At 35.5% G+C, this 15,878-nt stretch overlaps 1 pseudogene; it reads left to right on the forward strand.

The window, feature by feature from the left end:
- LOC149236043 (scarecrow-like protein 32 pseudogene) overlaps positions 1–11,861 on the forward strand; it is a 57,433-nt pseudogene extending 45,572 nt beyond the window's left edge.
- The last annotated feature ends 4,017 nt before the right edge of the window (positions 11,862–15,878 follow it).

Consider the following 15,878-nt stretch of genomic DNA (forward strand, 5'->3'; position numbering starts at 1 on the left):
TATTTAATTATATTCTAGTAATAACTAACTAAACCATTGTTTAACTAAAATTACTTGTCATATTTGACCCAGTTATGAGATATAATTAGATAAACCATTATTTTTCTTATTTTTCTCTAGGAATAATTAATTAATCATTATTTAGTTATTATTCCTTGTAAGTTTTACTAAATCCTCTAGGAATATTTAAACATGTAATTATTTGTTTATTACTCCTTAGCCACATTCCTTGAGATGATAAATAAATCATTTCTTTATTTATTATTTCTAAATAAAAGTATTTAACCAATTTAAATACTTTTTCCCTCCAACCAAATATAATAACATATTTCAAACGGCTAATTCTAGAATTTCGTTAATAATATTTTATTATTTTCCATTATTCGAGAATAAACTAATATTTTTTTATAAGTTGGAGGGTTTTACATTGATTCTTCACTTTCTATCATTTTCATTTTTTCACTCACTATTGCATCTCTTATTATTATCATTTTCGCTCACCATTTTCTTTTTCCATTTCAGTTCCCATTGAGCTTAAACATTTTGTTTGTCAGGTTTACACATCGTAGAGGAGAGAGACTTTACAAAGTTGAAGACATTGATGATAGCCAAGAACGCATCCCATAGAGGGGGACTGGTAACATTATTTGTTCCCTTCACAGGTGTCATCTAATAAAATATATTCTTTATATCTGATTTCCATTCGATTATTGGAGTCATTTGTGCCTAATTTCTTATTCCATTTTCTTGTTTAACTATTTCTTTTACATAGATCAGGACTTCGGCAGGTTTCGTTTCTATCATTTGCTATAGATCCACACTATTTTATAGCCATTTTTGTTGTTAAGGATGTTTTTCATCCACATTCTAAAGTGTTTTCTTTTCGTACACCCTCGATAAGAATTCTACATAACATAGGCAACTTCCTAGTTCAATGCACTATGCATTTTCTGAGCTCAGTGAGGGTTGTGCAATTTCTAGGCTCAGTGTTGGGTTATCTTCCATGACTATGCATTTTTTGAGCTGAAGGATCACTAGCATTCAGGACTATGAAATTCCCATCTTTGAGGCTACTTACCCTCAAGGATTGTGTAGTTTTTGGAGGAAAGTCCAAAACTGTTGTCAGACCAAGTTGGGAGATCAGCTTGTGACTTAGAAGAATCAACTAAGTTAACAAAAGTGGGCGAAAAAAATAATATAATCATCAATCGAAGCATGAATAGTTGGATCAATGTGAGATTAGTTGCTATGGATAGTAAGGAAGGCACCACAATAGAAGCATAGGAAAATTTTTAGATGGTGGTTGTAGCCGCTACAAATTGGTGACACATTGGTAGAAGTCCAACTCTTTCTACGGACCTTGTCTAGTGCAAAGAATGTCTAACTCTTCCAAGAGTATTTTTTATTTCTTTGATCATCATAGCTTCTTCATTTAGCTTGATTTAAAGATGTAGTCCCTACCATTCTCTTCATTGGCAGCACAAATACTAAGCCAAGTCACACTAAGTTGTTTCGATTGGGGATGAGGAGTATATTGATGCACAAGTTAAATAGTATCTCAAAGTTTTAGTCTCATCTCTGGTGTTGCTCTCTGGTAGTAGGTCTCGATAGTACCCTCGTAGAGTCACTTCAGGAACACAAGCATTGCTCTGCTACCAGTGGACCTTGATGGTACCCTGGTGGAGTTACTTGTTTCACCTATCTATACAAGAAGCCTTTCTCTTCTTTCTCCCTTTATTTAATTTTTTTTTTTTTTAAAGAATTGTGCATAGGCACTTATTTATTTCAAGGGGCAGAAGAGGGATCCTGAATTATTGAGAGTAGGAGAGGTTTTCCCTTCATAGGATGATATTTATATATATCTCTTACATACTTTTTAAGATTTCTCCCCTCTCCTTACTCTACTCGACTTAGTTGACAAGGGTTAACTGAAAATAGAAGACTGATTAGAGTAGGTGCTACTAGTTAAAAGTGCATGCATCATGATTTCACCATTACACTCTCAAAAGGACCGTATTTCCCATCAGAGTATCGTCGGCTAAAATAAATGCAAGATTCACATAAAGAAAGTAAATATATAGATAACCAACTGCTGATAGTAGCACAACTTCCTCTTGGACTTATGCTAGCTTTCATAGAATCCAAACATAGTTTCATGCGAAAACTATCCTATACCTGAAAATAAAATGAACAAAAAAAAAGCATTAGGGAATTTTTGAGGTCTAAAATGGGCCTCCTAAGAAAAATGTACAACCAAAATAAAATTTATAAGAACTAATTGGTTTCAAGATGATGATGTCAACCATGGGGGATGATTCACCATTTTTGGAGTAAAAAATTACAAAGATTAAAAAATAATAAAATAATAAAACTACTTTTTCAACTCATATTTTCAGCTTATCTCCCTAATTTTTTACTCAGATTTCGTGCGGCAGTACTCATTGGATGCATAATTTAATTCCTCAACCAAGGAGTACCCATGTTGCATACTTTCGATGGACCCTGCTACATGAAAAATGAAAAATACATGAAAAACGTGATTTTTCATATATTTTCCAATTTTCATGTAGCATCCATCGAAAGTACGCAAAATGGGTACTACTTGGATGAGGAATCAAGTTTTGCATCCAATGAGTTTTGCAGTTCAAAATTTGAACAAACCCATACGAGGATAAGTTGAAAATACGAGGTGAAAAAATAGTTTTGTCTTTTCTCCCTCTAAAATTTGATGATGTAACCTAATCTTGTTTTTTTATTTCCACTATTATTTTATAATTTCCTTAGGAGGCCCATTTTAGACCTCAACTTCCAATGCAACCATCGATGCATTCGCTGACATATGTCGCAAGGGCATGTATGTCAAAAAGGATATACAAGCAAACCAATAAACAAGAAAGATAAGAAAATACAAACCAGAATGTTCGAAGCTTGAATACACCTGCATAAAAGTAAAAATGGAAAGCGCATGAAAGGAACTTTGTGGATGTATCATGGTGTCCAAACACATTGCGAGTTGATGACAAGAAGGTACACACTTTCAAACTTGAAAAATGAGAAAACATGAAGAAAGAAAACTTATGTTTTGCAACATTTCTTGCTATGTACAACTCCTCCAATGACTGAGTGATTGGATCGTGTGATACAGATGGAGGATGCGAAAATTGTAAACTAGATTGATTTTCAATGTGTACAATAGAGTGATGAGGAGCCTCAAAAGATTCAACACATTTCTGATTGGAAGTGGAACTGACCTCAAGGCTATGAGAACCTAACATAACCATCAACTCGGGCTGAAGTTCCTCGACAACTTGGGGACGTTCCAATTCATCAGAAGATGGATCATCAAAGACTGATGGCTTAAAAATATTAACAATGGACGGATAAGAATTTTGATCAAATGAATGAATGAAAATATCATGATAGCCATGATCAAAAAGTTTAAGATCAAGAATATAGGCATCCTAATGATATGACAAATCATAAAGAGGGGATGATAGAAAACAATAAATTTCACCCTAGATGTTCCTCGAAAGGTAAGATGAGAGATTAAGAGGATGAAGCCTAAAATATTTGTCCTCTCTGAATTCAAATGATTCCACGTGTTCTGCGAATGATCGAAAGTAGTGACATCGGAAAATGAGTTTTCACAAGATTGAACAGGAATGACGAAACTATGGAAAATGTCAGGATGATGCGGAAGAGGTTCAGATAGAAGGGGGTTGTCCTTCACTATAGATTCTTGTTCTGACTCCCACACATACTCAAAAAAAATGATATTTTAGGTTGGTTGTTAAACACCAACTCCATCCAAAACATGATCGACATGAACATCAAAAGAGAGATCCAAAATAGGTGAACACAACACATCAAAATCTAGAGGATTAGAGGGACCAAATGATGGAGGATGAGGAGATAGAATTTCACCACAACCATTAGATTCACAGTCCAAATTTGCACTGAAATTATGAGTAAGTGGAGTAGGAGAGGATGGTGGTAGATCAACACATGAATTCTCAACTTCTCCCACCTCAACCTACAGAACTAGAGTTGTTTGATGAGAAGGGAATGAATGTTCACTTGCAATAACAACCTTCTCCATCTTAGATTTAGAAGCTCTAACTCGTGTGGATTTTCATAAATGTGAACAAGTTATAGAAAGTTTTCTACCAAGAAGGACATATCAACTTCATATTTAGGAAATTCAAAGCCATAATGGATAAAATGATTGTGAAAATCTTGAACAGATTCATCAGGTGCTTTCTGCAATTTCAAAATTTTCTTATTAGGGGATTTTCAGTCATAGAGATCAAAAGCATGACATGACTCTATGAAAATTTGTTCGAAAGAGTGAATGGAGCCATTAGGCAATGTGATACAACATTCTCGCACATGCCCTTCGAATGTGAGAATGAACAACCTAAAACCAACATTCTCACAATGGATATTGTTCTTTGTGAAGAAATCAAGAAATTGTGTGATGTGGTCAAATAAGGATGTTTCACCCTGGCCATTAAATTTCATATTGGAAAATTCATCGATAATTCTCATCGACACTTTTAGATTTGCATGTCTGGAAACACATGTTAGGCTTATGATTTGGTGAGAAGTCATTAAATGAGTGAAGAAATTCAAAATAGACTTCAAGGGCTCAAATTGTCATCTGGACCTCTTTCTAGAACCAGAAATGTTGATAGTGATGGACCTGCCAAAATTCAGGGGATCTCCTCGATATGAAGTCCCAACTAGACTTCACACCATTTGGAGTAGGAGTCCGAGCAATGGGTGGTAATGATATTCATTGACCACAGAAACACGAAAAGGGAAGTATGATAACTTTAGGTGAGAGAAAGTGTGAGACCCTGCGAAGAGTCAAGTGTGATGCATGAAGGTTCCAATAAGCAAAGGGAAATGAAAGTACTCCCGTCGGAATACATGAGAAAAATGACATCACAGGCTAAGATGCATAATAGTCACAAGTTAAGTTGTTGAGTTAATACAACAAAACACATTCAACAAGATTCATACAAACAAAAGAGTTCATAAGCATATGTGCAAGTTAAAAAACATAATTTCCAATACAACAAGAATAGTCCTACTATATTAACAACATATGCATGAAATCATGTTGCCTTTGTGCTTGTACAATCCTCTTTTGAAACTCGTCGAATGATATATTGTATGCATCCATTACTAGATCATCATCAAGGAGAAGAGCATCTCCTTGCTTGCTCGGGGCTAGATTTGCTACTGGAGGAAGTGGAGACTGAGGGATGACCTGTGCTGATCATGGCATCGAGTCAACATCTTCATGTTGCAGCTCCTGTTCCAAATCCATGTTTGTCACTTTGATGAGTTTCTCAATCTGTTGAGCAAGCTCATAATCCTGCATTTGTTCACCTTCATCCTTAGTTGTTGGTTGTACCTATTCTTGAACCTACATTGGTGTTGTTTTCTCTATCATTTCACCTTGTGTTTGTTCTTCTTCCTACCTCTTCTTCTCTTCTTGCTCTCTCCTTCTAAATTCCAATTATTCTTTTAGGTTATTATTTGTCTCGTGCAACTTCATTTATGCTTCTTGCAACCTCTGCTTTTCTCTCTTCCTCTGCCCTTATCTTTGTATCCTCTGCGTCCTCTTTGCTAATACTTCCAATTCTTCTTTCGCGACAAGAGATTTTTCTTTCATTTTACAACTTTTTTCTCCCTCTGGACTGTTAACAATCTTCCTCCTGGCCTTGTCCTACAAGGGATTGCTTCCTTATGTTGTTGTTGCTTTCAAAGTTGTCGTTATCTGTGGAGAAGCCTGTGAAGTCCTTTCTAAACTAACTAGCTCATTTAGTCTGGAGGCATTGTAGCAGTACCTCCAAGGATCCTCCTCTGGCCAATGAAATTTCCCACTAATCCACAAAAAGTAAACTCTCGTATAGTGGTCCTTACAAATACTATGGGGATCATATGGATTAATTTCCTTAGTGCCGAATTCAAATTTCATTATCAACTTAGCCTCGACATCTGTGACTTTCAATTTCTTTATCTCATATAATCCAATCTGCAAAGGAAGAGTGGGATATGGTTCTTTCTTCTTCCTATGCAGCGCTTCTGACAACCATGTAGCGAGATGGTATGCTAATTCTTACATGATTAGTTTGTGAGTGGCATACCTTGGTAAGACATGCAAATTCTTCTCTCTGCCAAACACTCTAATGAGGGTGCCACCTAGTGAGGCATACCATTATGTGATGTCTATAATGGCCTCCATTTCTTCTCATGACATGAAAGGTGGATCTTCTTCAAAGATAAACTTCTATAGTGGGATGATGAAGTGGCTAGTTAGCCATGCCATTACTCCTCAATAACTGCATTCTAAAATAAACTTGCAATAGATGTGCATGATATGTTCTCTTGGTGTCCATGTCTAGTTCATGCCATGGAACTACTATTGTACACAGATTGCATCTAGTAAGTATGCAGACATATAAACCTTTCTCTCTCACCCTTGGGAATTTTTCAAGCCTGTGCTACATGAGCCTTCAAATTGTTGAGCAAGATATGACCAGTTGAATGGCCTCCCATCATTCACCAACTAGTGCAATAAGATTTCCCACCCTTCAGGAAAGGTTTCAGTGCTCTCTTGACCATGGATTCTGGAAGAAAAGATGACCAAGAGTTGGTAAGCCTTCCTTAGGAACTTTGTATTGTACACATGGGTGGGTGTCTGTCAAAAATTTGATGGCCATTTTTCCTAGCATTTGACAATGTCTCTTGTGTTGAGACATAGTTCTAGTTAGCATAGAAGAGTTCATCCATGCACTCTACTAGCTCGAGCAAGTGATACATTTTCTGAATGTCTTCTACATCAAAGGTGGAAAGATTTTTCTCGTTGGAACTCCTCAATGTCATGTTCTTATCATCCATGTGTGAGACAATCCAACTTATGATATCTGCACATTGCGAGGCGGGATACCTACATGCAACCTTATATACTGTGACTGTCAGATGCTGAGATAAAACTACTGGTCCTCTAAGTTTTCCTCAAAGTCTATTGCAAAAGCATCCTTAATTTGTTTCCATATCAGTGATGATCCTCTCTTTATAAACAATTGAGTATCTATATACACTAGAAAATCAATTGATGTTTGCTCAACCTCTTCCCCAATACTTCTCTCAGTAGTTTAATTTGATGTAGCTCTCTTATATTCCATGGTAATAGTGACTACTAGAGAGGTTCTCAACAACTTTTGTACTCATGGGACAGAAACGACACTCATGAGAAGAAAATGTTAGTTTTATGAAAAAAAATCACAAGGTGAGTTCAAGAAGCAAACCAATCACTGTATGGCAAGGATTGTGCAATTTTATCTAACAAGAGGGACTTGCTACCTATGGGAACCCCACACTCCTCATTCCCAATAGCCAAGATGGAAGCTTAATGGTTTAAATTGCACAGTGCGCAATTCAGTCTAGGAAAAGGCCTGGGAGAGACTACGCATTGCCAAAATCAAAGCATTGGAAAAAAGGATGATAGGATGACCTGTGGAGCCAACTTGGACTATGCACTGTGAAATTCTAGATGCTAACCTTATGGCTTGAGCCTTAGGATTGCGTAGTGCAGCTGGGCAAAGTGAAAACTGGCCAAGGGAAAAGTAGATATGCCAAAGGGAAGTGTGGAAAATGAGCAGATATGAGAGATAGTGTGAATATGAGTGCACATATTACTAAGTGTATTATATTCATGGGAATCAATGTAGAAATTAATTAAATAGAAGGAAAACGAAGTACGTGAGGAGAGTCGCCGCAATGGTGACCATTGGTGGAAAAACAAGAAAATTAATGCAACACTTGGGAAAGCCAATCTAAAACTTAAAAAAAATAATTCTAAAAGCTAAAACAATTCAAAAATCTAGCGACCATGAAGATAAACAAGTGAAACAGCACTCACACAAGCCAAACAACAAAAAGTGATAGAAAAAGCAGTAAAAGACGACAAAATATAAACTCACCTGGAAAAGCATTGATGATTGCACTGAAGGTTACTTGATCTCCTTGGGAATGCTAGAGCTCCAAGATTGAATGTGAAAAGAAGCTCTAGAAGTTTCTATTAAATATGTTTGGAAAAATTAGGGTTTATTATCCGCATGGCTAAAATCAAGGAAAAAATGACACTTGGCGGAAGTTTCTAAAATTAGGGCAAGTGCCTCCTTCAAGATACTAAAAATAGATCCCTATTTTTTAGGGATTATTTTTTCTTTTTTATTGGGGGGGGGGGAACTTACCATGCACAAATTCGAGAAAGACTACAAAGTTCTATGGAACTGGGAAACTTTTCGGCTCAGTGCAGTACTTAGTTTCTGAGCTCAGTGAGGGTTGTGCAATTTTTGGGCTCAGTGGTGGCATGTCTCCCATGACTACGTAGTTTCTAAGCTCAAGGCTCACTAGCAGTCAGGACTACATGAATCACATCATCAAGGCTACTTTCCCTCAAGGATTGGGTAGTTTCTGGAGGCAAGCCCAGAACTGTTGTGAGACCAAGTTGGGAAATCAGCTTGTGACGTAGAAGAATCAACTAAGTTAACAAACACAAGCAAGAAAGAAAACATAAGTCATAATCAAAGCATTAATACCTGGATTAGTGTGATATGAGATGTTGTGGATAGTAAGGAAGGATCCAAAATCAAAGCATTGGAAAAATTTTGGAGGGTGGTTGTAGCCGCTACAACAATTTCATTGGTTGCCAATTGTGTAACTACTTAGCACACCTTACATTGATTATTTATTTCTTTAGAAACCACAGGTCGTACTAAAATAAGGAATCCTTATTTTATTTGAAGTTTTACTTCACTAAAACAAGGGAAGTTGTTACTTAGGTGACCATGGTAATACTTCTAATGTTGCACTAAAGTAAGCACCTTCTGAAGAATTTTTACTCAAGTGCTATATTTGTTTATTTCAAATCACTTAAATAACTTGAAATTATATGTTCACAAGATGTTCAAGTTGCTAGTTTTTTTTCTCAAACCAATCTTTAATATTATATGGCATACACCATCTTCTTATATGCCTAATCACTACAATGGTGGGGAGAAATGGAGGTAGCACTTTTACTAGTACCTTCTCTTGCCAACCATGTAGTAAAGGGAGGAGTTGATCTGACTTATATACTTCTCTAAGTAATTTCTAATCTAGAGGGTCACATGTTTGGTGTGGGAAATATTATGCACCAAGTGATGCATGTGAGATGGTAGCCTTCTAGTAGTGGATTAGGGAAGATATGCAAAAAAATTATCGCTTTAACTACAAGAACTTTACAGATAGAATCCCAAGACTCTAAATATGTAGAGGAAATGATTTCTTTCTGCTTTGGTTTACCTAGGCCAACTTTAGGAGTAAGTGATAAGAAAATAAATTAATTAATCATGACCATAATTGTATTTATGTGAACAATTAAACTGTGTGTTTAAAGGAAAATCTACTAAATGGACCCACCGCCACATGTGCACATTGTCATAAATATATTAAATAATGTTTTGTTAGTATGAACATTTAACGTTATCTACATTACAATATGCCTTAGTAACTTAAGCAAAAAAAATAAAGAAAATAAAAAAATTAAAAGTGTGAATTCGAGAGGGAAAACTTACTATCTGCAAATTTAGTAACCATGGTTGTTTTGTCTTTCAAGGCTCCATAAAAATCTCAAAACCAAAACCAAGCAATGGAAACATCAACATTCTCCTTCTACCGAACTCTTGTTTGGTAAATGGTTCCTTGGCCATATTTGACAAATAAGAATACGTTTAATAATTTGGCCATTCACAAGGCAAAAGAATATGCACAAATTAAATTCTCAATCCAATCAATCTCACACTAGTCAACATTCTATACGTTTTCTTTCCAAAGAAATGACTGCCAAATGACAATAATAACATGTATCAAAAATATTGTAGTATTCTATAGATTTTGGGTTTTGGAAGGTTTAAGGTGATGATAAGACTCCATCACACATGGGAAAAATCTTAGAACCTCGAAATAACTCATGATTACACAATATGAATAAGGTTCACATCAGGAACTAGATCTTAGTTTTTCTTGATCATCACCATTTCTTGCCATGAAAGTTGCACTGGAGATCATGGCTATCAATCATGAAGCCTATTTTTAGATCTCAAGACGCGCGCCCATGTTATTCTCTGATAAATTTCGGTGTGCAATGACACTATATTTTTAAGGCCCATTGAATTCTTTGAGGCCACTAGAGGTGAAATAGGGTGGATTCTACTAGACGGTTATGAATCGGGTCAACTGTCTTCAGTTAGATTAATAACAATCACTTTCCAAGAATCAAACATTGATGTTATTTCAATCCAAACAAGGCAATAATCCTTGCAGTTTGTAGATGCTTCAGACTGACTAGATTGCATAAGGAAAGTCTAATGTATAGTAAAAAATTATCCAAAAGTGAAATCTATTGTTCAAAAATAACATTCAGTCCCCAATTGAGATCCCCCTCCATGGTTTCCACCCACAAATAATGGAATGCATCAACTGATTTAAATGCAAATAGTAGCCATTACTACAAAGAACTCGGCACAACGCCCATATATTAAGATCAAAGGGTCGTTTCTTTGGGTCTCTATAGCCAAGGGACTGGGAAACCTAGGATGTTGCCATGATGCTAGTTGCATGGAATAGTTACTATTGAACTATTCAAGTTCCCTACAATACAATGATGTTAAATTATCTTAATAAAGAATGTGGCTACTCAACAATATAACATATGCTAAAGGAGACCCTAACTATAGAGTCACTTATTGTTTGCTCAGGGAACTCATAGCAAGAGCTACAAGAATGGGTAACTCGAATATGCTCAAGGCCATGGCTGCTACAATAGACAATTTTCATGTTGTGTACACCAAGATATTTTCAACCATTGGTCTTGAAGGGTTTTTAGACTGTACTCCATGGCATAGATTTTTACTCTCTTTCCGTGGTGCCATTGTAGAAGAAATGGATGGGTGTTCAGTAGTTGATATTATAGAATTTGGTATTTCCCATTGCATGCAATTGCCTATTTTCATTGATAGTGTGTCCAAAATACCAGAAGGGCCTCCATACATTTGATTAATAGTTTCTTTTTCCAGAACTCAAGTTCCTCCATTTCTTAATATGTCCAATGAGGAATTAGGCATCGTCCTATCCAACATTTATTAGTCAAGAAATGTGCCCTTTGAGTTTAGGGCCATCCCTCCAAACCATAATGAAGAATTATTAGTGTTGGATCAACTTTAGCCATCAATACTGGATTTAAGAGAAGGTGAAGCTTTGGTCATAAATTGTCAATTTAGATTGCACTACATAGTTGATGAAACAATAGATCAACAAAGCTCTTGTTCGTCCTCATCCTGTTAACAAGATGAATTTTTAAGAATCATTAGGAGCTTTGGGACCACAATCATGACTCTTCTTCACGAGGATTCCAATATGAATTCAACTAGTTTATTCTCAATGTTGAAATATGCTTTTAACTATTTGTCAATCCCCTTTGATGCATTATATACTTTCCTTCCTAGGGACAGTAAACAAGGACACCAATATGAATGTGATGATGGAAACAAGATAGAGAACATCATTTCATTTGAGGGACACCATAGGGTAGAGAGGATGGATTCCAAAGCTAAATTTATGTAAATAATGAGAAAGGCATGTTTCCAAAGCTTTTATTTTAGTGAATACATAATTACAGAAGTGAAGGCTATGCTAGATGAGAATGTTGTGGAATGGGTTTGAATAGAGAAGATGACTTGTTTCTCACTTGGAAAGGCCATAATTTCATTTTTGCTACAACTTGGGTACCCTCCCATTTGTAACAATATTAAAGCTTGCAGGCTTCACGCATACCTTGCATTATGCTCTCACTATCCTTTTGAATTCGAAATTGTTTTGACTTTAGTGAATGATTGCATACTGATGAAAATTTTCTCATTGTTAAAGTAGTTGGGTTTAATTGTTGATGTTTCCTAATACTAAATTATGGAAAATTTTACAGTGAATGTGATCATTCAAACAAAAATTAAATAAGGGAATCAATATTAACCAAAAAAGTGCAATTGTTGTGTTAAGAGGACCTGATTCTCTAACAAATAAGAATGTAGTCAATTAGTTGCGGGAGTGTTTTTTTTGAACCATGAGAACAAATCGTAATAAATGTGATGACATGGAGGTTATGGGAGAGGTAGAACATGGGCTACCCATAAACACAATTGTAACAATGTAGGAATAATTGTTGGAAACATCGTTTTAAGTGCAGTAGGGAATTCTCTACTAATAGTGATAGGAATTATGAGACATGCATAACTACAAGCAATGTTGAGAATCAAACTGGACATCAGCACATACAAAAGCTAATTATTTCTTTCAAATGGTTATTTTTATCAACAACATAAAATAGGTTATGGGTAGAGAAAATATGTTATACATTAAAGCACATAGAAATATGTATATGTGGAAGATAAATTTTAGAAGTTTATATGTTTTTAATCAATTAAAATACCAATACAAGGGGGATAACTATTAGTATGTATTGAGAAAATTAAGTTATTATATACTGCAAGGTAAAAAACACATAAAAGCATAATTCTATTTGAAGTAAACTATGTATAGGATGTTATTGCATGGTAATAAATTAAAAAAGTGAGCGTACTATAATACTAGGAGCTATAGTTTCAAAGGTATTAGTAAACCCCCTTATATGAAGGAAGGATATAGTATACAATATGTATTGTTTTGTATTAGCACAAAATTAAACCCATGTGGCTATCACTAAATGCGATGAGATATGGGTATCAAGTTATGCCATATTTAATTACCATAAGATACATACTCTGAATAGGAAGCCTCAAAGACACAAGAAATTGTTTGTATAGCTAAATAGAAATTTAAAAGTAAAAGGGATTTAAGTACCCTATAAATTTTCAACATAGTATATGTAGTATAGGATATGATGAATTCAACAATTTGTCTACATAAGTATATGTAGTCGTAGATTGTATGAATTGTCTAGTATATAGAAATAAATGTCAAGAAGGAAATACATGTCAGTTGGAGACGTTACTGTAGATAATTGTTACAGGATACCTTAAGTTCAACACTTGAACAATGAGGTGTTTATATCAAAAAAAATCTACAAGAAAAAATAGTAAGAATTTTCCACAAACATGGCATTATCTCCCATACACCTATAAACATAATATGGTACTATGGGAGAATCATACCAAAAACAAGTAAATTTATCGTATTGTTGTGGAAGACCTAAAAATAGGATATGGAAGAAAACCTAGTACATCAAAAAGGAGATCAATGTTGGTATTTATTTTAAATATTAAACTTTGTATTTAACTAAAATTACGGATAACCATATTACCTGAAGGGTACTCTGGAAACGGTGGCTCTAAGTAATCTAGAGAGAGGAGTAATAAGCATTTAAGAAAACTAATCATTCATATATATATAGATATATATAATTTTGAAGGGTTTTTGTAGAGGAATATCAAGAAAATAAAAATAAAATATGAGTCCAAATTTCAAGACCTAAAGGTCCTGAGACTTTCCTAAGAGTGTGAAAAATTCTATGTCAAAAAAGGTTGCAAAAACCCTCACTAAAAGTCAGATATATTCATTTTCAATTGAAATAAAAGAAATAATGATACTTGGTCATGGTTCTTTTGCCAGATTCGAACTTTAGGATAAAAGGGAACATGAGAAAAAAGAAAACATGAAAAACACATAAAAATAAATTTTAAGAGTAAGGGTTATCTACTGGAACTTAGAGAGTGGGGAAAAGCTAAAGGAATACATACAAGATGAGGAAAACTTTAAAAAACACTCTATTATAACTATGGAACTATCAACTGATATGAATCGGGAAAGAGCTCCAGTTGTATGAGAAAACCCAAAAATTATTATGATTAGTATCATGGATTTGGGGAACACCTCGAGGAATCCTCTGCTGGACCCCAGTGCGTAAACACAAATTCGTGTTATGCATAGGAAAATGGGATTAAATACGTAGTTGAGAATGAACCTGCTAAAATTTTTAGACTCTCGTAGTGACCAAGGTTTCAATGGAAAATGTTGGTATCACCAAATGACCAGTTTTCCACTATAATTAATTTATTGTCGAAGCCCCTTAAACAATAGAATGAAAGGGGTCACCCACTACCCTCCATTAATGATCCCCATTTCTGTGAGACTCTTGCCAAAAACCTCGACCAATTACCCTAACTCAACACACCATATCAGCCATGCCATCCCTCTTATTCTACCTTTTGTTACAAACCTTCTTCAAGGATCTCTAAATCTCAAACTTTGATAGCCTTTGGTTTCAAGATTAAATTCTTACTCATCAGTGGAGAACATAGGACCAAAGAGGAGGTTACGCTAGAATGTTTCCCAGTGTGATGGTAGAGGCATCTACATGTACATGAAATATTGTACCATAGTTTAAGGAAACTAGTCGAGCAAAAAGTAAATCCCTGTGTCTCCAATTACGTTTTACATATTGTAGGTACTGAAAACCCGATATCGACCAGTGAGGAGTGAATTGTAATGACCCCTCCCACATTTACACAAATTCATAATCTCATAAGGGAGAACATGTGATGAGTGTCACTATGACATGACCCTACCTCCAAGTTCTAGTTATGAAACTAGGGCTAACACATCTACAACTTACTGACACCCCTCAAGGAATACTTGTTGATTTTTGGTAGCATTGGATCTGATCTAGATCTGAAATTTTTTGCATGAGCTATAAAACACAAGATCTCCAAGACCCAAAAATCATTTCGATAAATTCTACCCAGATTGCGAGTTATTAAAATAATTAATATTTTTAATGGGGTTCCTAACTCTAAACTTAATCAAATAAAAATATTAATGGATAGTAATAAAAATATGGTAGAGAATCTTCTAAGAGACGAGGATCAAGTCTTAATCTTAGCCATTGATTAGGGACTTAGTCTCGGTCTTTCATTCATCAACAAGAAAAGTATAAGAGGAGGATTGAGGATTAGTTAGAGACACACCGAGTTGATCAGTCAGTTTGATTTTTCTGGGGCATAGTTTGTTGAGAAAATCGAACAAGTGATCTGAGTTGCAGTAAGGGGGCAGAAGTAGATATTTTTATTAGAAAGGAGTTTAGAGACAAAGATTATGTGGAAGAGAGGTAGCAATACCAACATAGAGGCAGCATAGAGGCCTATAGAGCCTAGGAAGGGGCTCACATAGTGCTGACATAGGTCAGGAGGTCTCTTGCAGTGGTAGTGTAGAGTATGCGTCAGAAGTCTGAGATTTTGTCGGAGAAGCGAGGTCCTGAGCCAGGAGGGATGAATAGTATTCTTCCTCCAGTAAATCAATCCAACAGAAGGGGTGACGCAGTCTCCTAGAGGCAAGACACTGGCCCAAGCAGTGATTGCACTAAGATTTCACAGTGTTTGCCGGAGTCAAGCCACTCAGTGGATCAGTTGTGACTTGGAGAATGGGTTTATGGAGAATGTGGTAAACCCTTGCATGTATTTCTTGTTGTCGTGATTTATATGAAAAGTTAGCCGGTGTGAGAGGCAACCTGTTGTACTCAGATTCTAATTTCTTAATAATACAAACCCTCTATCTCTCACACCAGTTTTTCGACATTGGGTTTTTCTGCGGATGTGTTGTCCAGAAATAACAATGTCCCTTATGTGCTTGTCTCATCTATTGTTTCATTTTATTATCTCTATGTTAATGTAGTATGTAGTAATGCTTTTTATCATTGTTTATAACTAAATAACTTGTTGAATGAAATAACAAGTAGGAGATGATAAACCAGTGACTACAATAGGAGTTAT

The sequence above is a fragment of the Pinus tabuliformis genome, chromosome 8, assembly GCF_031772625.1.
Source record: "Pinus tabuliformis cultivar Carrire ecotype Pingquan chromosome 8, CPIR1, whole genome shotgun sequence".
Taxonomy (NCBI): Eukaryota; Viridiplantae; Streptophyta; class Pinopsida; order Pinales; family Pinaceae; genus Pinus; species Pinus tabuliformis.